Source organism: Gopherus evgoodei, chromosome 9 (assembly GCF_007399415.2).
Source record: "Gopherus evgoodei ecotype Sinaloan lineage chromosome 9, rGopEvg1_v1.p, whole genome shotgun sequence".
Classification (NCBI taxonomy): Eukaryota; Metazoa; Chordata; order Testudines; family Testudinidae; genus Gopherus; species Gopherus evgoodei.
Genome location: NC_044330.1, coordinates 29922532 through 29949585, shown reverse-complemented (window position 1 = coordinate 29949585; position 27054 = coordinate 29922532). Strand labels below are relative to the sequence as shown.

The following is a 27054-nucleotide window of genomic DNA, read 5'->3' as shown; positions in this document are numbered from 1 at the left end:
TGGGAGTTAAGACCAATTTCTCCAAAAAATTGGAATTGGGCCAGATGCTCAGGGTAAACACATCTGTTTCTGGAAAAAGCATCCTTGGATTTTCAGTGACTACAAATGTTCAAAGCCTCATTTTACAGATAATGCTGTCTACAGATCAGTGTCCTATAGCACCATGCTGGGCTTTTAGTTCAGTGCTGACTCAAAGAGTACCACCTAATGATTCATCAACACCACATTCCGTGGTATCCAGGTGTGTTCTTTGGAGGCCTCCCATCTTTGCTTTGCTAAGAGAGCCCAGGCTGAGGTAATATGGCTGCCATCATTATGAAATGACTACTGCATAGAATCTGTCTTTTGGAGACTCTTAAGCCAGAAATGATGATTGTGTAATGATAATTTTTTTACACAGCCTATTTCAGGCTAAAGTATGAGAACTCTATCGTAAAGCCTTGGGAACAATCGTGAAAAAATGAACGCTGCAGAATGCACCACAAGAGAGAAACAGATTGACCTATGGAGAATTGTATTTTAATAATATGCGAATAAAATCAAAGTGCGAACAAGCATAGCTTTGCTTCATATGATAGTGATGACTGTATTAGAAATGCCTAGATAGCTAGCAAGCATTATTTATTGTGGTACCTATGTAATGACATTACCAATTAAGATAAATAGTTACATTTGAAAGGGCCTGATTCTGCTGCCTTCATGCATGCTGATTTAGTTCCTTACTCCATTAGAAGTTCCTCTGACCTCAGTAGGATTAATTACAGAATCACTTATCACTCAATGTGAGTAAAAGGGGCAGAATCGGTCCAAAAGCAAATAAATCTAAATAGTAAACAGATGTACAACACTGAATCAAGTGTATTGATTTTAGCTTCCTTAAACACACACACATTCAGCAGCTCTATTTCACTATCTTTCTTGGCTATAAAAAAGTCTTCTGCCTCACAATCCAGATGCATCTCACAATTTCTTGAAGCAGAATTAGCATGATGAGCAGCAATCCATCTCTTCTAGTTACAATACATCCTGTTAGTACTAGCCACTGATTGTATATAATGAAATACGGGTTTTCCCCTTATTTCATGAACAAAGTATGAATGAAAATCTATTCTAAGTTCAATTTTTTACAGTATTAATGAAAAAGTCAAGCTCAAAATATGGTGATAATTTCCCTCCTGTTTTTTGTCATCACTATCAACAGAGTGCATCCTTTCATTTGTTACTTTCCCCTGCTATATCTGTATAAAAGAGCAGGCTCTTGTTCATATTGAAATCAAGGATGCGGTCATTACTGTATATTGAAATTAAAATGCAATTTAAAAGACATTTTAACAAAAGCGGAAATGTTCTAATAATGTCTTCAGGTTTTTTTCTTTATTAAGAGACAACATTCTATTTACAAGCCTCCTAACCAGAAGCTGTACTCAACTGCCATTATAAACAACTTCAGACACTCCCTGATTAGCTAGGCTCTGTGTGAATGGTTGCCACATCAGGCAAAACTTTTTGCTGTTTGCTATATTGTGCAATGGTTGGAATATTCCAACCACATAGCCCCATAAGGATGGGGATATACTACCGACCCCCTGACCAGGATGGTGACAGTGACTGTGAAACACTCAGGGAGATTAGAGAGGTTATAAAAATAAAAAACTCAATAGTAATGAGGGATTTCAACTATCCGCATATTGACCGTGTATATGTCACCACAGGATGGGATACAGATGATTTGTATGATGCAAAACTACTCAGTATAGTTAAGTCCAATGCAGACTGCAAAGAGTTACAAACGGATGTAAAAAAACTGGATGACTGGGCAACAAAATGGCAGATGAAATTCAATGTTGATAAATGCAAAGTAATGCACATTAGAAAACATAAACTCAACTATACATATAAAATGATGGGGTCTAAATTAGCTCTTTCTACTCAAGAAAGAGATCTTGGCATCATTAGTTCTTTGAAAATACCCACTCAATCTGCAGCAGCAGTCAAAAAAATCAAACAGAATATTGGGAATCATTAGGAAAGGGATAGATAGTAAGACAGAAAATAGCATATTGCCTCTATATAAATCCATGGTATGCCCACATCTTGAATACTGTGTGCAGATCTGGTTGACCCATCTCAAAAAAGATATATTGGAATTGGAAAAGATTCAGAAAACAAAAATGATTAGGGGCATGGAACACCTTCCATATGAGGAGAGATTAATAAGACTGGGACTTTTCAGCTTGGAAAAGAGATGACTAAGGGGGGCTATGATAGAGATCTATAACATAATGACTGATGTGGAGAAAGTAAATAAGGGTTATTTACTCCTTCTCATAACACAAAAACTAGAGGTCACCAAATGAAATTAATAGGCAGCAGGTTTAAAACAAAACAAAAATAAGTATTTTTTCACACAATGCACAGACAACTTGTGGAACTCTTTGCCAGATGATGGCAAAGACTCTAACAGGGTTTTAAAAAGTACTAGATACGTTCATAGAGGTTAGGTCCATCACCGGCTATTAGCCAGGAGGGAAAGGGATGCAAAACCATGTTCTGCAATGTCCCTAGCCTCTGTTTGCCAGAAGCTGGGATTGGGCAACGGGGATGGATCACTTGAGTGTTCTGTTCATTTCCTCTGAAGCACCTGGCATTGGCCACTATCAGAAGACAGGATATTGGGCTAGAAAGAGTCTGATCCAGTATGACCATTCTTATGTATCCCCAAAATTGAGGGTAAGTGGGTCTTTTGGGACAAGTTCCTTTGAGACTTCAGTGGGGTGTCCCAATGGAGTTCTGAGTGGCCACTCTCTCCTGGTATACCAGTTGTACTTTACATGTGAGATTCTGGGTTTATTTTGCTGGAGCTTCAGAGATATGTAGAAGAAATGGGTTGTGCAGGAGATAATAGGCTTTATAACTTCTCACGTTATTCCCATTTTAGTGGCCATCATCTTGTTGGGTGACATCTGACATGATAAGAAGTTGATAATTTAGACTGACCGACTGTCATTCAATCAACAAACATCCAGGTTTCCCAGGGTTACAAGGATGGTTTGTGCCTTTCTCCTGCAGTATTTAACTTTAGTATTTAGATTCTTTACCTTGATTTCAGATGAAAAGGTTCTGACAGATAGTGCCAGAGGCAGACAGTGAGCTCATGCCAATTGTGGAGTTCCTGTGGAGCCTTTGTGTGTAACAGTTTTAGGGCTTGTATGGCAGTCCATAGCCAGAGCATCATAGGTGGCTACCAGGGCGGTTTTAATAATTTTATCTGCTTTAGAAGACTGCACAATAATGTTTGGTGTATGCCCCAGGAATATACTGAAGGAGTCTTTGCCCACTCTATTAGATGGCAGTTGGCTTGCTCCAGTGATTTCTCACTTAGCAAAAATATCATTTTGTGTGTGAGGGAGACCCACTAACCTGCGCTCCACAAATGAGGGAAGGCTGGACCAAGTCTCAAGCACACAATCAAGATGAATCTCATTATCTTACCCCTTGTAAGGCCTGCTCAGGTGTTTCTCCACAGCTTTCTTCAGAGCTCTCAGGGTCAGTGAACTGACAGGAGGGCAAAGTGCAGGGTCATGGTAGGTATGCTTTGCTAGCAACTTCACTTTATCCCACCTACCATCACTTGGGACTGACAGGTGTAGATCTTCAGGAGACCATCTCTCCAAGCTTTAGTTCATGTTTTTAATCATGCAGGGTAATACTTCCAATGGGTCACCTCCTACTACACAATAGCTTATTATTTCTCCATGTCTTATGCAACATTTCTATTGTTATCAGAAGAATAAGAGTAGAATATGACCCCCCCGACTATAATTAAAATGACTTTGTCCCTTTTCACAGAAGTGAGTTTGACACCTTAATGTACAATCAGAATTTCTGGGTTCCTTCCCAGCTTTGTCCCTGACTGCGTGTGTGACCTTGGACAAGTTATAAAAGGAACTCTTTGTTTTATATGCTTCTGGTTTGGTTTCCTAACTTAAGATGCCTAGAATTTGATTTTCAAAGTTACTGAATACCTGCAGCACACATGGAATTCAACTGGAATCTTAAATATGTAGCATCTCTGATAATCAGAACCTAGATCTCTAGATTTGGGCACCAAAAAATGAAAGCACTGAAGGTAGAGACCACTTCTGAGAATTTGGCCCTTAACATCTCCGTTAAAGTTCTCAGTTAATTCATCCATACATAGATAAATAAATAACAATTCCTCAAGGAGGTAATCTGAGGTGGAAGTAATGAGAATTGACCAAATAATTTGCAATTAATAATTTATTTGATATTTAGGAAAACTTCAATTCCCTTGAGTTTATTAGTTGTTTGGAAGTATTTAAAAATATGTTTCATTGATTGTGCACAGATTTTTGGAAGTACCAATTTTTCATACTCACTACTCAGATATGGAACAAGTATTGGGTAGCTGTGTTTGCTCAGGTAAATCACTGGCTGTTGTGTTTATTCCCTGTTTGGATAACTGTAAGCATGTCCAGTGAAAATTCTTTCATCTTTCTCCAGCATTCATGCTAGTAAAATTTAAATCACATGAACGTTTTCAGAAAAGCTAAGGCAAAGGAGACCTTACAGTTAAAACAAATACATTTAAAAATTCAAACAAAAATTCAATGAAAAATTGTCACAATAAACCTATAAGATTATTATAAAGAGATTTAAAAAAGAATATTTTTGCACTCCCTCTGAATTTTAGAGCACTTTGTGTATACTCAGTTTACTGATTTGTTTAAAGTGCACCTTATTCCCCACACTTCGAAAACGGGGTTTACTAATTACAAGTAGCAAAAGAGCTGAAACTGAAAATGGAAGCATGATTGGGCACAGAAATAAAGTGAAGGAGGAAGGAGTATAGGCTTGAGCAGTTTGTTCTTGAGCCAACAAAAGACCTTTCTAAACAATTTCCGGGGAACAGATACAACTTTAATTTTTTTAAGTAACTTTTTTAAAAAGAAAAAACAGGGCTTACTATTGAAAGGATGCTTTATCAGAAAACTAATTTTTAAACATTAGTCCATAAAAATCTCCCAATGACCCTTTCATATTTGTAAAGCACTTGTACATCCTCAGACAGATGTTGCTTTTAATGATGAACATAGTCCAATTTGACAAGAATACAAAGTTAAGTGTGAGACAGAGTCAGACTAAAGATTCTTTTCTGATTTGAAAAGCTTGTGTTTTGTTACTAATACAGTATCAGAACGACAGAGACCTATCTGACAAAAAAGCACCTTCTAATTTAAAACCTGTAGCTTTTAAGCTCCATAGCAGCCACTATTTATGTGGTTGACTCACTCTTCACAAAATGTACCCCCTTAAGCTCAGGGTATAAAGCTAAAAAATAAAATCCACATTATTGAGCATGACTGAACAAACTACTGTACTGTATGTGTTTGATAAGAGACAGAAAAGGAAAAAGAGATAACCTAAGGCATAGAACAAGACTTTACATATTTCATTTAGAACACTGGAGAAACGGTTATTGACTTCATTGGGAATAACTCCCAGTGGTAAGCATTGCATCTGGTAGTAGGTATTTGCTGCTAAGTGCCAAATTCTGCTTTATGATATTGATGTAGCACACAAGTTCATGTCACTGAGAGTGATGCCTGTGTATCAAAATAAAATTCGGCCTTTTTTTTTTTGTTCAGTGACCTTATATAAAAGATGCGTTTTCCAGCTTGGCAAGAGTGAATTAAACTGGGCAACATTATGGGCATTTTTGATATCTGCTAAACAAAGTGAGCTTCCAACTCACCACATTTACTCAAGCTCATTCAGCTCTAGTAAAAATTAAAATGTTCCAGTTAATTGAACAAGATAATTTAAGTCTCAAATTTTTCCTGCTTCAAATCTCAACATTTTTCACTATCTGAAAGTCGAGAATATGTACTGCCGTGTAACTCTTTAGAATGCCCAGAATACTTAATAGCTACGGGCCAAACTTATGCCCTCATTCTACACAGAGATGTGCCAGTGTGGATTCCCACTGAAATAAATGAGAAGTCATATGGAAAGTGGATCTCTTGAAAATTATAAAGGAAAGTACAAAAAAAATTAAAATAAAAGTCTGCAGAACCTTTATGAAGGAATTGGACTGAATGAGGTAGTAGTCCTGATACAAAATACAAAAAAGTCACATTGCGTACTTTGATATATGGAGAAAGTTTGGAAGTGCTCAGCTGAGAATCAAAATAATCTTAATGTCAATATATGGAGCATTTTCTTTGCTGTTTCTTCCTGAAAACTGAAAGATACTATTCAGGTTTGAATATCTGCCCTGGGTCCTCTTTATTTCTCAGGGTCTGATTCTGGAATCCTTACATAAATCCAAAGAAACAATCAACAATAGTAAGTAGCAGCAGTGGTCCTTACTTATGGGAATAGATCCATTGAAGCCAACACCAAACTTAATAAATCAAGATGAAGATTTAAGGTTAGCCTTATCTGAAACACACGTTTACTCACAAGAACCTGTAATGTCACGTGCCCGTGATCTGGCTTAGTTAGAAGTTATCCCTGGCATATGATTTTACATAAATGGCTTGATATCTGTTCAAGAGGCCACTTTTTTATGGTCTGAAATTGCCAAAGTCTTGATCAGCAGGGACACTCAGTCTAAAAGGGAGAAGTCTTGATTTTGGAACATACTCCATCTACAAGGTCCAAAGAAGGTAAAATCTGTTCATCTTTAGGGTGCATGGCAAATTCTCCCAGGCTTTTGGGGAGGGAGGAGCAAGACAAGGTTAGTAAAAGGATGTGGATTATTTGTGTTCATCTTCTTGGTTGGTTGGTTTTATTTCATTGGGGTGAGATTGCAGGATTTATCATTTACTAAAGATTATCTTTTAAGTACATGGAAAAGACATCAACAGCCAGGGATAGACACCATTTTATCACACTGCACAAATCATATTAAAAAAAGTTATTAATATAACAGTTTGTCCTTACAGGTTCACTGAAGAATTACAAAGCACTTTCCTAGCATTTATTCTGGCCTCCCTTGCAAGGAGCTGAGCAGGGACAGCACGGGCAGCCCTTTCCCACAGTTTTAGACCTATGAAGGGAACAGCATCATGCCACATAGTATCTCAAAATAACCAAAAGAACATGTCTCTTGTGTCTGCCATATCCCCGTCTCCTTCTGCAACAAAGGTTGCAGAGATCCAAGGAATGGTGAAAGCACAAGTAGCACCCAAGTACATGACACAGCTGCTGCTGCTCCTGTGTACATACTCCCACTGCTCCTGGAAATATTCTGTAAACCTGTGTATTCTGCAGACAGATTGCCTGAAGGCACTGATGTCAATGTGGTGTTCCTCTGCAGTCCCCTAATTGATTGTGGATGATGCAGCCACAGGCTGACCATAATTAAGTTTCATACCATCCTGTGAGATAGAAAAGTATTATACCCATTTTACAGATAAGTGAACTGTATGAAACACAAAGCTAGTACATACAACAATATGATGCTGGAGACAGGAATAAACTCAAACTACACATAGCTTTTGTTGTAAAATCAAAAACAATGTGAAAAACTTGCCTAGTTTTGTTACAAACTCAAACCTCAGCTCAGATTTGTCAAACAGTTCACAAACCTGTTGCATGAACCTGGGGCAATTTAGGGTTTCAGAACAAAAGCAAGTGAAATTCAGTGGCTCTGACAGTCTCAGTTTGAGATTTTATTCAAATCAGAAGTTCAAAGCATAACACAAACCACCAACTTTGAAAAGGGACCTGGAGGGATATTGAAGACAGCTCAATGAGGTTCCCTGCTCAATGTTCAACAGTATCAAGAAAGCTAACAAGATATGAGGTTGCACAAGAAATGGGATGGAGAATAGTATGGATAATTTTAAAATGCCCTTATTTAATTCAGTGGTGTTGTCTCAGCTGGAATACTGTGATAGCTCAGTGGTTTGAGCATGGACCTGCTAAATCCAGGGTTGTGAGTTTGTCCCTTAAGGGGGCCACTGAGGGAACTGGGGGCAAAATCAGTACTTGGTCCTGCTAGTGAAGGCAGGGGGCTGGACCTGATGACCTTTCTGGGTCCCTTCCAGCTTTATGAGATAGGTATATCTCCATACAGTACTGGTCACCATCTCAAGAAGGATGTTGCAGAATTAGAGGGAAGTTCAAAAAAGTGACAAAAATGATCAAAGGTCTAGAAAAACTTTCCTATGAAGATAGATTAAAAAGACTGGGATTATTTAACTTGGAAAGGAGATGAAGAAGCGAGTATATGATGATAAAAGTATATAAAATACTGAATGGGCTACAGAAGGTTCCAAACTTCTGTTCTCTCTGTCTTACAGTATGGGAACAAGGGCAATTTACTAACACCAAAGGGTGGCATGTTCAAAACGAGACGCGGAAACACACAATTTCACACAATAGGTAATTAAACTGTAGAATCCAGTTGGTCGAAAAGCTTTCAGCTGAATCATTTTCCATCAAAAAATGCAGTTTAGTCAAAATAAAAACATTTCATAGCAACATGTTGATTTCAGTTAAGTTTTTGACTATCATGTTGATTCATTTTGTTTCAAATGTTATAGTCTATTAAGATATTAATTGTATTATTTACATATTAAATATAACATATGTAATATAATATAAAGGAAAACATGCTTTGATGGTCCTAAATTGACATTTTTCAGAATTTTTATTTTGAAGGAAATTTTGGCTTTTAATTGTGCTTCAGAACATCTCTACTGTGGAACTCATTGCCACAAGACATTGTTGAGGCCAAGTACTTAACAAAAGTCATAAAGGGACTGGATATTTATATGAATATTAGGAATATCCATACTAATCATAAGTAATAATAACAAACATTTTGGAAAGGATATGAAGCCTCATGTTTCAGTGCTTCAACTATGCTCCAACTGTTATTGGGGGCAGGTGATCCCTCATCTGCTGACTACAGGGTTCTTAGACCTTCCACTGAATCAGATAGTACTGGCCACTGTCAGAGAGAAGATACTGGACTGGATGGCATGCTGGATCAGATCCAAAGTCCAATTCCTATTATATGTTTTCAGTATGAATTGTGGATACTGAATACTTCTGAAGATCAGATTTGCAAACAACTCAATTTTGTACAGTTCTAAAGGAATCAAAGATATCTGGACTTTGAGATCCCTGTTCTGTACACCGTATTAGACTAAAAGGAAGATAATTTCTTGTGAATGGATGAAAGAACCAATACCAAAAGAGTTTGGTAAAACACTGGCTTTTTATAGACAAGAATCACTTTTCTTACCAAATTTGAGACAGAGAAACTAGAGCTGGAAGGGTAGCTAGCAAGACAACATAAATTTTCAGTTCTTTTCAAAAGTTGAAAAATGTTATTCAGACACCTTATGGAAAAGGCACACACTTGCATGGAGTTCATAGACTAAGCATTACTCATACCTCTTTCAGATGATGAAAAATGCAGAGTAGGCTGATAACACAACTCGGGTTTCTGCTAGATATTGCAGCATGAACAGGTTGCCTTTCAAATAGGACCTAAAGTTAATTAGGTCCATGTAACTGTTCAAAATTCATTAGAATGACTTTAGTTAAGCTTTGCTTCCATGCATGCTATGGTATATGATAAGATAGCCTAGAGCAACAGCAGCAGTCTGGGGGCACTTTCTAAAATGTTTCCAGTACTTGAAAGCAGTTGGATTTGCTAAAATTTCTAAAAGGATTATATCAGGACAAACAGGTTTTTTCTTTTTTCACTTTCTCCAAGCCAGTACAATAATGTTATATAGAGCTTTTCATCTTCAAAGATCTTTATAAACCTTAGCAATTCACAATAACTTAATAGGTGTAAAACTATAATAAAACGCACTTTTGTTTTCTTGCTAGATTTTTCTCCGTTAGTTGTTGGAATTAACTGTAAATGGCAATAACTTTTTTAACTCGAATTGTTCTGCAATTCGAATGTTAAACTTATTGCAAAGAGCGTATGGACAGATCTCACATACAGTCACAACTGGAATAAATGAACATCGTCAGACTCTGCTAACCCAGTGAAAGACCCATAGCTATAGTCTTCTCTTTAGTGTATATAGCTAGTTGATTGCTGTTGTCATTATTTAAATCAGAAGTAGGAATAATATCAGAAACAACAATACAAAATGTTTCACTTAACCAAACTTAACCACATCTAATGTCTGTAGCAGATAAAAAACACGAAGAAGCCATTTTCATCATTCTCCTTCTGTTCATTTTTTAACAGCTGCTGTAAAAGAATCTTTCAAGTTTCTCAGGTACACCTAGGTAATTTCACCACTTAACATTAAAGTTTCAATACTGCCAACTGGCTAGAGCCCTCTGCTCCCACTGATTTCCAGAGGAGTTTAAAACACTCACTAACTGGCAGGATTTCGTCCTTTGAGATTCCATTCAAACAGTATATTACACAACTAGTCCCACTGACATAAGGGACTTCTCAATGTAAGAAAGGGTATCTGAATCCTGCCCTTAATGAAGAAGTTCTGTGCTCCTGAAGAGTCCCAGGCACCTCTGCCTATTTATTCCCAACAGCATGTGGGAAGCTCAAAGATTGATAGCCCGATCCTGCAGACCTTACCAATGCAAAATTCCTGTTGAAAGTTTTACTTTAATAAAGTTTGCAGGATCTGGCTCTACAGAGAGCTTTCTGCTCTGAAACTATTCCAAGTGTCCCAGTTTGAGCACTCTAATACTACTCAGCTAGAACTTGTTTGAAGCTAGAGAAGGTGGCCAGGTTTTAGATGGCATTAAAACCATTTCCTAACTGAGGCCTAATCCTGCAAGTCTTTCTCACACTGACTAGTACTTAGTATTTCCAATAAAGTCAATGGGATTACTTGCACAAGTAGTTAGGCCTTCAACAGTATTGCTGCTGCAAGGCCAAAGGAAGGGGTCTCTCAAATGCCATTTGTTTTTTTTAATTTAAAAATTATGAAACAATTTACACTTTACAATAATAGAAAAATGATTCAATATCAGAATACCAGAAATCATATATGTTAGTTTACATCACAGTCAGAAGCAGTTTTTAAAAGATAGAAGATACTGTATAGCAGTGGAAATTAATCTTAATGCAAAACCACCAAACAAATCAGGGCTGTTGTTAACAATACCACTTAGCCCTTATAGAACACTTCACGTGTTCAAAGTGCCCTGTGACCATTAATGCATACAATACCTCTGTGAGGCAGGTAATCTTTATTATTCCCATTTTACAGATGAGAACCTGAGGAACAGAGGTATAGAAACTTTCTCAAGGCAGACAGTAAATCAGAGTCCAAGCAGGAAAGGAAACTCAGGCGTTCCTGGCTTGTGCTATACCTTTTAACTTTGTAAACACCCTGGAATCTTTGGTATGGCTGAATGAATAGCAGACCACATACCTACAATAATAAAGAACAGGAGAGCAGCAGGTCATAAACTAAAAAAGTCTGCAAAGAAAAAGCCACATACTTCCTTCTCACAAGCCTGCTGCATGTTTGTCTGACAATTGATTCTAATATGGAATACTAAGGAACAGATTCTGACCTCCTGGTCTAATTTTTTTTGTGCCAATAGGGCAGCACAGAGGCCAGAAAACCACCTTAATTGTCTGCATGGGAATTCCTCCTTTGTAAGGGGAATCCCTGGGTGGCATAGGGACTCTAAACCACCCCTGTAATCTCTATGGTTCAAGGGCATGGGAAGAGACAAGAGGACATGGCTAGAGCCATAGCTGCAATTTGGCTATCCTGATTCCCTTGGGCTACATTAATGTGCACCAGAAATTAGATCAGTCCCAAACTGGTCTGAGAAACCAGGTCTCACAAAAGATGGCTCCAAAGGCCCCACACCCCCTTGAGCAGATGTAGCTTAGGATCTGTATTTGAATGTTAAGTTATCAGGCAGGGAAATTGTTAGTACAGGAACTGAAGGTAGAAGCATGTTATGTTTAGTTTTAATACTTACACGTGTTTAATTTTTTACAGTCACATTTCCAGAAGAAAATGAGACAACATTACTTCCAGCACTTAAAGAGGATTTTAGACCTTGTTCTGGAGTGATTTCACTTCCACCTCCACAAAATTGCTTAATTTTGTGCTATGCAAAAGATTAGAAGTTTGTACAGTATATAGAGCACATGCTATAATTCACTTGGCAACACAAACCAGCTTTAATCCAGATGAAGAATCAAATTATCAGGTTGATTTGAATTAGCCCCTATAATTGGCTAAAAAGCAGAGTTTCTTCAGATCTTTCATTTGTAGACTACTTGATAAGAGAAAGAGTCCTTTCCCGTGGGCCACTTCTTCCCTCCCAGTTCCACACTAAATGATTTTCAAAATATTTCACTCTACAGACCACCAGGAAAGGCTACTTGAACAACATAGTTAAAATCACTTCACTAAGGAGCAGATTTTGTAGTGATAGTCAAGCAGATCTCCCAATGGAGTCAGTACTGCAGGATTTAGTCTTAAACATCAACAAACAGATATACACCCAAGACAGATATTCAATCTCCTTCCATATTACAAACAAACATTCCCTAGAGACCATATTGAAAAATATCACTTAGCTCTGCCAACCATTGTTTAGTTCTGCTTCAAACGCTGCTTTTGGTACCAAAACTTTGCAAGCTCACAGAACGAGACTAAAACATATTAAATTGTCTAAGACCTAGCTATTCTACTGTATGTTTCAGGTTTTAAAAAGCCTCCAAGCTTTCACAAGCATTATTCCTTTATATTCCTAATGGCGCACAAAAATATTAAAAGTGCACAAATAGGTAGTGCAAATAAGGATAATCACATGTATATTTTAGTACTTATTCTTCAACCAACCTTTGTGTTGAGAGGAATATGGCTAGTCTGTTATTTAATTAATATCTAGGCTTGAAGATCACCCTTTGCTTTTCTTCAATTTGATAAAAGAAAAGCCTTTTTTCTGGATTAACACAAATATAACATGGAAAGACTGTGGAACATAAAGGCCATGGGTTGCATTTTGCACTGGATAGGTTCTGGTTGAATGAGATCTGGGATGTGTGCCAAATTAATAGAAAAAAAATCCTGTTCTTCCTCTACAATAGCCACAATGTTCATTATTAAGGAAAGCATATGAACCACAGGATTTGATTTTAACAACACCAATGTCTTCATTAATCTGTACTTTCCATTTAGCCTCATTATTGAGTAAATGCTGAGTTAATGCAACACCTATTATTGTTGGATTTTCCCTGGAAAAAAACCCTCTTTTCTCTCTTCTTTTATCATTCATTCAAGGACTATCAGGTGTGTGTGTCATGTTTTTAAACAGGCCAACGGCTGTCAATGGCTGTTTTCTTACCTCAGGTCTAGGAGGCTACTTTAGTAATGTGCTGTCTACAAAGGATATGGAACTCTTCCCTCCCCCCCGACCAATAAAATAGCTTTTAGTTCAAAACCATATTTATTTTGGTGTTGTTTTAAACACTGTCATATCAAGAGACCTCTCACTATCACCTGCAACCGAGCTGATCTTTCCTAGATGTTCCAGGGGCCTCCTTCTAAATCAAGAGCACTGATAGCCAACACTGCTTTGTATCTGCCGAACAAATAGTGGCCTTTTGTCCAGCACAAGTTCCTAAACAAACTTAATCTCTCTAACACTGTGACAGATGACATTTAGATGTCCTTGTTACCCTTAAAATGAGTTTTATTGACAATCAGAGAACAAAAAGAAGGCCCAGATAAAGCCCAATGTTTTATAGGCCTGCTAACAACATCTTAGTTCTTAGTGCAGAGGGTGTAGAGAAAGCCTGAAGTTGCCCCCATTTTCCCCTGCTTTGCTATATCACCATGACAACAGATATAGAAATCACTTAGTGACTCCTAGAAAGAAAACACAGTGACACAGTACCCCTTGTATGGCGAATCAAACTAAAGCCTTCATTCAAATGGCTATTCAGCTTGGGCATTCATGTAGAGGATGGGGTGGATTTTACACAGGTAACAACAACAGAAAGGCCAGCAAGCACTCCAGCCACAGCATATGGTAAAGTCTCTGTTTAATTAATGCATTCTCAATAGAATTTATCCATTTTAAATTTGTTTTCTTTTACTTGAAACTTCATTAATGTAAAGGGCAACATTAATCAACATCTTGAAACTTAAAAGGGCATTAAAGAGTGATCTTTTTCCCCCCTATGCAAAAGAATCTTTTCAAGTAGTTTTGCTAACTCCCTCTGATTCAAGGCACATTCTAAGAGTTCTTCATCATAAAGCAAATCTAGAGAGGCCTCTACTGGCCAGTCTCACTATGTGCAATTTTTTATTTACAAGTGACTTGGAACAGCAAGTAGTAAAATGACTAAGTTTTTTTCTTAAAGTTGCATGCAGAACGGATTACTGATAAATATATTGTGTAAAATACAGAATAATTGTGATTTTTTTCCTTAAGCCATCACACGCAGTATAAATTTGCTTTTTTAAAAAAAGTAAGGAGACTATAAAGGTTTATCCCAGCTGTGATGTATGTGCCTCTATGACATTTTAAGATACTTTAAGATTATATGACTAAAATGAATGAGTAATCATTTTGCTTTGTGCACAGGACCCCCATGTAACTTTGGGATTTAAAACCATTCAAATATGGAATTTTTGTATGCATATGGCATTTCATATGTGTATTTCTCCTAGCTTAAGCAAAACATACATCAAAGCTCAAACAACTTATATTGAGAGCACTAGAAAAATAAGTTATTGAAAACCTGGAGAATCAGGGTTCCATGGTGACAACTCACAGATGGAGAACTTCAAAATCTTCCATTTGGGTTCCTGTAAATAGCATTTAACATTATGAATAACTATGTATTTTGTGTTAATAAAAGTATCACCAGTTATAGCTCAAAATAAGATTGCATTTCCGTCTTTAAAAACAAAATTTGAAGATTGAGACATTTTGTTCATGAAAAATTAAGATATTTAGAATTAAATGCATAGACTTCTTGTTTTTTTAAATGTAGTGCAAACCATATGCCAGGGTAGAAGTACCCAGGAACTGAATCTTACTCATGGGCATCAAAACAACCCACTAGCCACAGAAGGTGTAACTCACTGGAGATTATCCATTTTCATAAGTGTTGAAATTTCCTATCTAAACAATGATGGGTTAAACAGACCCATCTTTAATCTATCAGAAAAAGGCATAACAAGATCTGAATGGTTGAAAGCTGATGGTAGACAAATTAAGACCAGAAATAAGGGGCACATTTTTGACAGTGATCATAATGAACCATTGGAACAATTTGCCTTGGGATGGGAAGAGACTCTATCACTAGAAGTCTTTAAATCAGGACTGGATATCTTTCTAAAGGATACACTATAGCCCAAACAGAAGTTATGGGCTTAATCAGAAATCACAGAGTAAATTTCTTTGACCTGTACTATGCAGGAGATCAGATTAGATTATTATAATGGTCCTTTCTGGCCCTAAAGTCTATTAATACATTCTAGTTTTCAAAAAGGTGCCCAACACCTACAGCACATGGTACACAGTACTATTTCAGATTATAAACAATTACAAAAACTTTTGAAAACTTGTAAGCTATAATACATTTTTTTAAAATAATATCGAATAATGAAAATAAGATTACTCCCATAAAGATAATATGTGTTCAACAAACTTCCACAGCTGTCATGAAAATTTATCAGCCCTGACCCAAAATCTACTTTCCTGTCCTTTACCTGAGTGACAAATTACAACAAAAAATATATATGTTTCACTCTCCTATTTAAAAAAAATTACATGCACTGGATAAATGAGAGAGCAGAATTTTAACAAGACTGGACGAGCATGTATTTTCTTCATGACATCATATATGAACCTATTTTCCACATATCTTTACATAATCATAAACTAATTTTAATCTAAGATTACCTTAATGATACCTCTTTCAAGGGAAAGATGGGGTGCGGAAAGAGGTGTCATATAGGCATCTAGTTAATTTAATGTACACTGTCAAGCATCTTAAAAAATATATATACTGAAGGTCTGAGGTTGCCACCGTGCAGTCCCAGCAGTGACACCTACTGGGACAAACAGGGCCTGAAACAGCTATAAATTCCCCTTGCTTTGAAAGTACAATGTAAGCTTTACTCTATAACTATAAAGTAAAACAAGTTACAGTATTACAGTTTATTTAGAGACAAAACTGCCTCTTTCATTATTGAAGCAATAAGGGAGCGGGAAAAAAACCCTGTTAAATCTCATCAGTTTAATTAAAACAACGAGGATCCCTGTGGCACCTTAAAGACTAACAGATTTATTTGGGCATAAGCTTTCATGAGTAAAACCCACTTCTTCCCGAAAGCTTATGCCCAAATAAATCTGTTAGTCTTTAAGGTGCCACTGGACTCCTCATTGTTTTTGTGGATACAGACTAACACGGCTACCCCTCTGATACTCAGTTTAATTAGGAAAGTGAAGTAGCCAGTAGCCATGTGAATAGACAATATAATATGAAACTGTCATCTACCAGATGTCGCACAAAAAATATTACAGATTTTGTAAGTCATTCCAAAAATGGTACCTTCAGCAGTTTGCTAAACAGCTACATATACTGAATATGCAAAATATTATATGTTACCAAAAAAAAGTCTTAGGTGGTTTCCAATTAATCTAAATGTTTTATGTACATATTGACATATGATCAGAAGCTAAAATATTCCTATAATTATTACATCGGCAGCACCACAAATGTCTATGCCACTTTATTGAACAAATAAAATACATGACCTATTCCCTGAAGAGCTCACACTCTAAGATCCAATCCTGCAAACCACTGACCACATGAGTAGTCCTTATTCATGCAAACAGCTTTATTGGAATTAGTGGAAGTATTTGAATGAGTGAGGACCATTCATAAGAGTAAGATTTCACAGCCGTAAATTTACTGAGTGAAAACTGACAAAACTGGGTTGCAGGGAAGGGTAACGTAAATAAGGTAACATAGTTGTGTATGTTTGGAATGGTCACCTATTGACGGCTCTGGAGATTGTTCCTTCTTAAAAATGTGTTTGCATCATTACATGACTAATTCTTTTAGTCAAGGTCTTTGTCTTCCTCTGGACCCTTGTGGCACCAGACGTTCTGAAAAAGGTCAGTAAAAATATTACATATCAATCCAGATGGCCAGCAACCCATGCAGGCCTTTAATGCCAGCCTAACAATAAATAATAATAAAAGAGTTTTAAGAATATTGATTGAGTGCATTTCACAGAGGAATCTCTGGAATGTAGTAATTTCCTGGCAGAGACAGAATGACATAGTGAAGGTGCAAGGAGAACATTTAAACTGGTTGATTTTTTTAAAGTTGTTTTGTTTTGGGGGGTTATTTGTGTTTGTTTTTTACATTGACTCCACTAGATCTATTTTTAAAAGTTACTAGATTGTTAGCCATCAGTCAATACATTTTTAATGTTAAATAAACTTCCATGAAATAATTCTGTGTGCTACGGTAATTAGAAAGTGAACTAATAGTTACAATCTAACAAGTGCTCTTGTGCATTTTTGGTATCAAACAGGCTGGAAACCTCATGGAGGATTCCACAAGGGACTGCCATACAAATGACCTGGAGACCTGTTTTCATGGATGAAATTAGGATAGCATCGCCTGCATTCCATCACAATCCTCTGACAGGTATGCAATTTACATATTATAATGAAAATCCAGAATTAATAATCTGGAAGCTATGCGGCCACAAAGAGAAATTTAATCACTATTTAAAACATGTTTTTTTTTCAACACAGCTGTAAGTGAAATAGAATGCACTGTGCTGAAGAGGGAGACCAGCACAGAAAATGTTTATATATAAAACTATTTCCTAATTTATTTATTTTTAAAAAAGCTCAGGAGTCTTAACTACAAACAACTTTTACACTTGTAAGGAAAAAATTCTCTCTCTGGTCCCAGAAAATATTAAATATGCAACGGAAATATAGAATATGGGCTATATAGGACATACATACTGTGGAAAGAATAACATTTAAAATACTTTTTCATGATCATGCTCTGGAAAGATGATATGCAGAACTGTTTATAAATAAGTTACTTTTAAATATAAATTGGATATGAAACATGATCCCATCTACAAGCATACTGGGAATGAATCCACAATTAATGTCCAAAGTATAGAACTCTTACTTCATTAATTACATATTGATATATGAGATACCACATGTTTGCTCTATGGTATCCTCATATCATAATAGTAATATGTTAAATGAGAAGGACAAAGTAAGTTAATGGAAACATAATATAGTAACAGAAAATAAATGACAGTAAAATAATGGGTACAAACTAGAAGCAAAATTCTTTAGATTGTACCCTCATGGTTAATTTGTGCCAAAAATTAAACCTGTGGGGAGAAAGAAGCAAAATTAGGTAACTGCAAAATGGATTACGTTTTCCTGAATACTTTCACTAGTAATGCAGTTATTATCTACAACAGCAAGAAAGACTGATTCTGTTTTTTTCCCTCAGAAAAGTCCATCTACCCTTTTCAGGAGGGATTTGCACAGTATAAAGCTCCAAAGAGCCCAAGAGCTGACAGAGGAAAATGGCATCCAGCAGCACAGGGCAGCCTCGGCAGCCCATCAAGAGCAATACCACATAAGAGAGCCAGAGGCAGATCCAGAGCTGCCAACACAACTGCCTACAAAAGCTGCCAAGGAGACAGAAGCTGCTTGTGGGAAAATATCACTTAGTCTTAGCATCTGGGTCCTATGATTATTATCCAAAGAGAGACAGAGTGGTAAGCTATGGTGAGATAAACAGCACCTCATTCCTCGTTTACCACACACACACAAATCTCTTTTCCCCCACACCCTATATAATTTATTTCAATTTTGGCTGTGTTTTCAATCCATTTCTGCAGACAGCTTTGGTAAAGGAACACTTGCCCACACTCAGTGTATGAGACATAGTAGGGCTATTTGTTACTGTTGTTGTCATGTTTGTCCTGAAATGTAAGCATGTTTACAGTAGAAATGAAGTCCCAGCTCTCTTGCAGGTAATCCCAGGGAGTCTAAAAGGCTCAAGGGAATCCCTAACAGGGATGCTTTAAGATAAACTGCTCCTGTCCAAATACATTAAAACAGGGTCAAATTTTTAATCTGATTTTTCCTCATCTTCGGGAAGAGAACAGACCCCAAATCCCTAAAAGTTCTAGGATCAATCCTCTCCTCTATCTCTCTTTTTTTTTCCTGAAAGGGAGAGAGAACATAGAAAAAGAAGGGTGCTCTACCCACTTGTCTTTTACAGCATGTGAAAAAGAGAAATAGTGGTTTTTCTGGCTAGTAAATAAGGCAAAGTATTTGCTCTCTAAGGTGACACATACAACAACAACAAGCAAAAAACAACTTAAGGTAATATAAAGGCCTGAGAGATGCTGTGGTTAGTTAATAGGCCCTAACTTCTCAAAGGTATATCCACAGTTATCCAGACAATTTTGCAATCACAAGCTTTTAGATATTGTACATATGTTTCCATATTCAAGCTACTTCTTCACTCTGTGGAAGAAAATGATTTCTGTTTTAAAATATATGGTATTATCTTCTCGCAGTAAATTCATGTTTTTTTCTGCAGAACTTTATGAGTAGAGCTTCAGTATAATCTGTGTTGTTGTCAGAACTGCAATGAATACATTGCAAACTATTGAAACAAATCAGGACTGTCACTCTACTTCATTACAAGGAGAGTTCACTTATATGTGTGATCCCCATAAAGGGGTTTGCTACATATCTGTAGAGTGTGAAGTCACAATTCCAAATAGCATGATATGTAAAATGCAATCTATTGGTATGTTTTGAAAAAACTCAGTTTTGCTGAACTGCATCTGAAATTATTAAAGAATATAAATATTTATTTTAATATATATTTTGAAGTTGGGCAAATCTGTGTGGGTATGCATACAGATTCAAATGTAGTGTTTTAAAGTAAAAGTATAGAGTATTTTTACTGAATGGTAAGTATTCCAAGTGAGAAATAAGGGTCTTACAGTAATCTAAAAAAACCCCACAGGAATATCTGTAATCCACACATACATTTAAGAGTATAACTGGAAGAAAATATTCAAGGGAGACTAACCAATAATATAAGCGGAAGTACAGCCTGGAGTTACTCTATAATAACCCAAGAATCATGGATTCAGTGCCATAATCTGTTTTCTGTTTTGTTTTGTTTTTTTTAATTCTCACCAAAAGAAGATACTTTGATTTTAATGATGGACTCTTTTGATTGATGGACCATTTGATAGAATGTTTCTGAGAGATTATTATTTCTGTTCCCGTGTAAACAAGTACATTCCAAAACCCATTTAAATTTATAGTATTATTTATACCATTATTAAGCAAAATGGCAAAAATTTTATTAAATTGTTCCATCGCTTCCCTTTTTATTATATAAGATCAAAATTCAATATGAACATGTCTAAATGCAAAGCAAGGCTCAGTTCTTAGAGAAAGCTAGTGTATATATGACTTGCATTAGTCAGCCTTATGCTGGAAGACAAAAAGAGAAGTAAATGTGAAAATATGTTGTTTTAAACAAAGAAAGATTTTTAAAAAATCATCTGCGGGTACCGCTTGTGCTTTGTGACTGTAGCTTTAAGATTTTTAAACGATGAGTATGAAAGATTGAATTTGATATTTCTGAGCATGTTCATTTTGAAAGAAAACATATCAGAGGCAATATAGTGTATATATCAGATGGTGCTGTGGGTTACTGTGTTCTCCATTTAAAAGAAAAGTAAATAGTCACATAAAATGTGTTCAAAAGGCTAGAGTTCAAGTCAGACCTGTTCCTCTTGTATGCTTTAATAAGCATTATTTTTTAAAGCCATAGTGTAGTTTAAAAAAAGCCACAGGATTTTTTATTTTTTATATAAAGATTCCATATACCAGCAGGTTTGACTTCCTTTTTTTGCAGTGGGGAGTGGTCCATATTTGGTATATTACTTTATTCCAACGATTTTGCCTCCTTTAAGTTTTGCTGGCATGCAGATCTTGCCTGCACTCTACAATTTGATATTTCATTCCATTTTAGTTACAACAAACCCTGTATACAAGCTGCATCGTGATATTATTTGCCCTTGATTTTCTGAAAGTCTTGCACAATTTCTTTAATGCCAGAATATACATTTTCAATAAGGAATTGTTTAATAAGACAAAGTTTGAGCACTCAGGCCCAAATGATCCAAATACAACATGTCATTTAAATGGTTGGTTTAATTAGCAATAAGAGGTATTTTAGTTTACCATTTTATAAGTAGCCTCTATCATTTAACCCTTTAATGTCTTATAGTTCCACTACATTAGAAGGGTAAAAAGAAAACTGTATAAATTCTATTTAGTAAAGCCAATAATGTGCATTCACTTAAGAAAAAATATTTGAAAATTGTTTTCCCCCCCACATACATTCACATCTATAAAAAGATCACTATGCTTTTAGAGTCTGACATTTCTTTTTCCTTAAGACACCAGCTGAAACTACAGAGAACTAGTTAGATTCACACATTCTATGTTCATCCTGTATTCTGTGAAAGAACTGTCCAAATTGTATTAGGATTTGCTTATAATGATGTTATATGATGTCCTTGTTGTGATACCTGCATATGTGGAGAACTTAATATTGATTTACTGTGTCTTTTGCCTATCCTTGAGCAGCATAGATAGCAATTACAGCTGCTGGTAGTATCTATTTTGTCTTTTCATAATTGTCATTTCTGGTTCTACTTAAGATTAAAATATGAAAATTGCATCAAATGTACACGAACAGCGCATTAGCCAAGTTATCAGCAATATCCTGGCACAGCCATCATTTTAACCACCATTCCCTACATTTTATTTATGAAAACTGCATACTGTAATATAAACTTTTAGGAGGAATGCATCATAGAATGAGCTTCTTTGACAGAAAGTCCTCATCCAGATCATTAATATATTCCTAAGAAATCATCAGGGATTGTCCAACACCTGTACAACTGCACCAGATGTTTCTGAGTAGTTTTGTTTGGCTTGCAGTTTGATATTGATTAGCTTAGAAGCTGCTTCCCCATACTGTTATAAAATCATTTGAAAGTGTCTTTTTTTTAGGGTTTTCTTCACCAGAATTTGCATGGTTGATATAAGATATTCATTATTAGACAGTGCATAGGAGGTTTTAAAAAGAAAGGACAGGGGATACTAACATGAACAGTAGAAGACTGCTTATGGTTAGTAATGGTCAAAAAGTCACATGCAGATATTATAACGTAAGGAGAGGGAAATAATTTGTATAGGGAAACGGCAGCAAATGTTTTCGAACTTTCTAGGTTTGTGTTTTTAAAATAATTAATTTTTTTAACTCTACTAGCCTGTCAAAAGGGGGAAAGAAAGAAATTCTTGTGTAGTGCTGACTTGGCAGTGGGTTCTTTATAGTCTGTTCATGTACAACACACAGCTGAGATAATGCAGAATAAACATTACACAAGAACATCCTCGCAAACCATCAACCTTATCTGCCAATGCTCCCAAGCACTACATTTTATCATTTATTAATGAAGTGAATATCCTATTTTAAAATGAAGTTGAACAAAATAAAATGGGGGGGAGAAGAGTCTTTTTTTTTTTTTTTTTTTGCTATGGCTGGTATTTAAAAGATCTTTTTCACACTGCACTAGTATACATTTAAGAACAATTAAATACCATCTAATAATTAATGTATGTGCAATCTATAGCATGCATTCTCTTCTTATTAGAGTCTGTGGTTTTTTGTTGCAATCTAGCTAATAAAGGCTTTCTTTTACACAAGAGAATTTTGACAGGGTTGACTCCAGACGGCTTTCCAGCTGAGGTCTGGGGCCTTGCTGAACCTTCAAAATTTTCCCATTTGAGCTGCATCAAAGTGAAGGAAATTCAAGGATCACTAACGTCTCAGATGGTAGCACTTGCCCTAACAACCAAGGTTCAGGAATTCTTTGGAGCAGGCTGAGGTCATTTTTCTCCCCTTTTCTCCTAATGCTTTTCTCTATTAATCAGAGCTCACAGCTCAGATTGGTCTTCAACTTCCTCCCAATCCTCGCTAAGCCTGTCATTTCTAGCTATTATTTACTTTAATGGACTTTGGCTGATCCCTTATGAAGCTTTGGATCTGAGAATAATAAGGCTGGAGAGTAACGGGCACAGACATGGGTGTGGGTTTGCCTGCAGATTAACCGTGGCAGATGGGCTTTATTGCGGTTTCCTGTGTGCCGAGTGTTGATTGAGAGGATATAATGAGAGAGGTGGTGTCTGCACAATGGCTGCAGCCACTTCATTGCACCTCGCGTCTAAACAACCCCATTTTTCTAAATCTTTGGGTTGTGAAATTTTAGGAAGTCAGAGCACAAGAACAAGTACAAAAACAACTGTAAATAACCATGAATGTTAATCTAACCCTAATTGGTCCCTTCTTTCATTATGGATACATTTTGCTCATTTTAAAAGTATATTAATTATATGGACAGTTATACATAAATTTGATTTTTATATCAGTTTAACAGAAATTTTACTGCATAGCAACTTTGTTATTAATATTAATGTCCCATTAATTTCCATCATTAACTCTGGCTGCAAAAGCTTACCTTGCAATCATCTTGTTGTGCCTTAGGTTTTTGTCATCTAGGATAAATTTGTTTGAATTAAATTATCTATTGTCTAGAGAATATAAAAAACAAACAGCAGGAAAATTCCTTAATTTCCAGCATAACGTGCCAAAATAATCTGTATTTTATTTTACAGATCAAATGCAGGTATAGCTCTCAACTGCAATCATATGACAAAAATTTTTTTATTGTCTAAGTACTATCAAAAGATCTTTTACACATTTCCCATTTAAAAGATTTTACTTAATTCCTCCCTTTCACTGATGGATTAAATCACACCTATTGATTCTTTTCTTCCTTTGGGGCTTTACCCATCTGTCTTAACTCTTTCATCCCAGCACCCCTTGGGCTGAGAGAAGTGCTCTACAAATGAACTGCTGAAAACCTGGAGAAGATTCTAGGTCAAGTTTGTGTACAAGAGTTTAAATTTTTAGTGACAGTCTTCCCTTACTGCAGTCTGAAAGTTTCCACACAGCGCTGCACAAGCACCACCAATTATCCTCCTCCTTTGAAAACCATTATCAAGTTTTTCAAAACTTCTTTCATTTCACTGTTGTCATTCGATGAAAAGGAAACTAACCACCATGTCAAGAAAACTCAGCTGCCTAGCAACCATGGGCCACGTTTTAATTCTGACTTGCTTCTGGTCTTGACTAATGGAAAGGGACTATGTTAAGCCAGTCAGAAGAGTTGTTTGTCACTTCTGAAATGCAAACAAAACTATATTGTTTTCAAAAATACCGGGTGTGATTGACATAAAGATTTACAGTAACATCATTCATTTTCCCTTGTGTTTAGTGGGATTGATGTCATATCTTTTCATGCTTTATTAAATGCTTTAGAAAAGCTCAGAAACATGACTTTTTTGTCCTAAAGAGTCTAAAGCATTTTTTTCTCCTTATTCGAGTGAACTAAACTCCAACAACTTGTGAAATTTACTGAACCTATTCAACATGTGTCTGCCACATCAATAAATAATTTAATAAGAAACCGTCAGCCACGATGGGGGAATGCATTTCAAAACAATAAAAAAAAGAACAGGAGAAATCAAAATCAACCAATCAGAAGAGAAAAAGATGTTAAGCTGCTAAATTGCAGGTATTAGAATTCATTTGATCAAACTTTCTCACAATTGTTTAATCTTTTACTTCTGATATTGAGAAAAAAATAGATTGTCCTGTGCACTGTTTTGATTGTAAAGATATGCAGATACAAATATAAAGCTCATGTCTATTGCAATATAATGTAATTGGAAACATTACAAGTAACATCAGTGTTAATTATCTTGACAAAGTGTAACTATGACTGATTGTAAACAAGCTGGTTAAACCTATTTGAAAGTCATTTTAAAAAAAAGAAAATGAAAAAAGACTTCTGTTGTTATATTCCAAGATTCTTTTTAAAAAAGCTTGGTCAAGTTTTCTATGTGATTCACTGACCAAAAGTGGATGAGTGAATCTACAGATAATTTCCTCTTCTGGATATTTTATTGATATTTTTCATTATACATGCAGTAGATACAGGATCTACAGAATTTTTCCCAAAAAATGATGATGAAAAGGAAACCATGGCTAGTGAGCAACTCATTTTCTGTACTATTGCAGTAATATAAAATCAGTTTTTAAACTTCCATTACTCTGTGAGGTAATAAGAATAATTTAATGATGAGTGGGATGCTGGTCATAGGTTCTCGTAAGTATAAATATAAAAGCATCGTTGGCATGTCAAACCTGTTTTCCAATGTCAGAGTTTTCTCTTGCTGTTCTGGCCTTAATCAGCCACACTTATTTAAAAATAGCACCCTTACTATTGTTATACACTTTCTAAATGGGGGGATTGACATTTAATGCAAAATATAAGATAGCACATGCCTTAATTTTAATTGTCAACTGAGGATAGGATAAATGGTATGCCATATAACTTGGAGGGACGAGGTTGCAACCTGAGTGGGGCAAGTCAACGGTGGGCATGAGCAGGAAAAAAGCCCGCCATCTAACCTGCAGCTGTGGGAAGACGCCCCGAGCCTCCTGCGAAGCGAAAGCTCGTGACCGGGAGTGTCTCGAAAGCAAGCCCCACAGCTGAGCTTTGAGTATGTGTGTGGAGAGATTGTGAAGCTTCCTAGCTGGCAGGCCTTGGTAAGTGGCTAGCCTGTTGGGTGCTTGTGTGTTTCCCCGTCCCTTTTCCCTTCCCTTCCATGATGTATGACCCTGTGACCGCTCCTCGAGCACTGTTCTTTTAGGACCGCAGGGTCCCTTTTCTGCCCACTGGAGCCATAAGCTCCCTTCCCTTCTCAGAGAGGAGGGAAGCCCCCAGGAAAACCGTACTGCTGGGTCCGTAGCTTCAGAAGCATCGTTGGCTTAAGGCTGGTGCTCTGGGCTGACAACAGGCGTGCGGGGACCGCGGGTTCTCCGGGAGGAAGCCCGTCCCATCCTTTACCTCCTTCCTTGTAGGTACCTGCCATTTGGCTCGTCGGTGAAAGCCTACTCATATTTCCCCTGGCCAGGGCAGGTAAAGACGCCAACGGTGTTAGAACCGTGGTAATCCTGATCAGCATTTCCTTTGTGTGAGTGGCTTGTGTGAAAGAGGGCTGAAGTGAAAATGGGGTCTTGTCAATCTAAGGGGATTCCTATCCCACCCAAAGGCACTCCTGCTGCTTACATGTATGTGCACCGTGGCCCGTCGACATGTAAATATTTGCAAAAATGGAATTGGTATACCAGAGATGACCCAAAGCTGCAATTTCCTGTAGAGGGCAGTTTCGATCTTGATAGGATTGTGCACCTCTGGGGTGCCCTTGTTGCTAACTCTGTAGGACAGGGACAGTTTGATGCTTATTTCGAATGGCATGATGAAATGGGTAAAAGATGTCAGGAATCCCAAGTTAGGGGTTTAAAAGACACCCAAGAAAAGTTAAAAACTCAACTTAAAGAGGCGCGGGAAAAATTAAATAGTGCTCAAAATATGTCCAGTCCCCCCTCCTTAGACGTAGTTCCCCTCTGCCCGTCCCAAACGCGCCCAAAACCGACTGCCCCGAAAAGGATCTACCCTTCACCCCCCTCCGATGAGCTAATCGATTTGTTCTTAGAATGTAGGCAGTGGCCTGATAATCCTGTTCCTGCCCCTACTAGCCCTCCCCCATACGGTCAGGATGATCAAGCAGGGGATGGAGCAGGATCTAGAGACAGTGAGACAGAGGAAAACCGGGGTGGCCATCAGAGCGCCTCCTCATCTCCCTCGAGGTCAAGTAAACCAATGTCTCCCACGTCCCCTTCGAGTGGCTCCTCATCTCAGTCTGCTTTGTCACCAGACTCAGATATGACGGAAGCCCTTGCCTTAATAACAACTGGGGAAACACTCATGAACAGATTCCAACAGGCGGCACGTA

The 27054-nt window shown here is 36.9% G+C and overlaps 1 long non-coding RNA gene across 1 annotated transcript in view; it reads right to left on the bottom strand.

The window, feature by feature from the left end:
* The window catches only part of LOC115657513, a 35090-nt gene extending 20265 nt beyond the window's left edge, over positions 1–14825 (bottom strand). The window contains exon 1 of the long non-coding RNA XR_004001992.1: positions 14756–14825. This is a non-coding gene — a long non-coding RNA (uncharacterized LOC115657513). The remainder of the gene's footprint in view (positions 1–14755) is intronic.
* Between the last annotated feature and the right edge of the window lie 12229 nt (positions 14826–27054).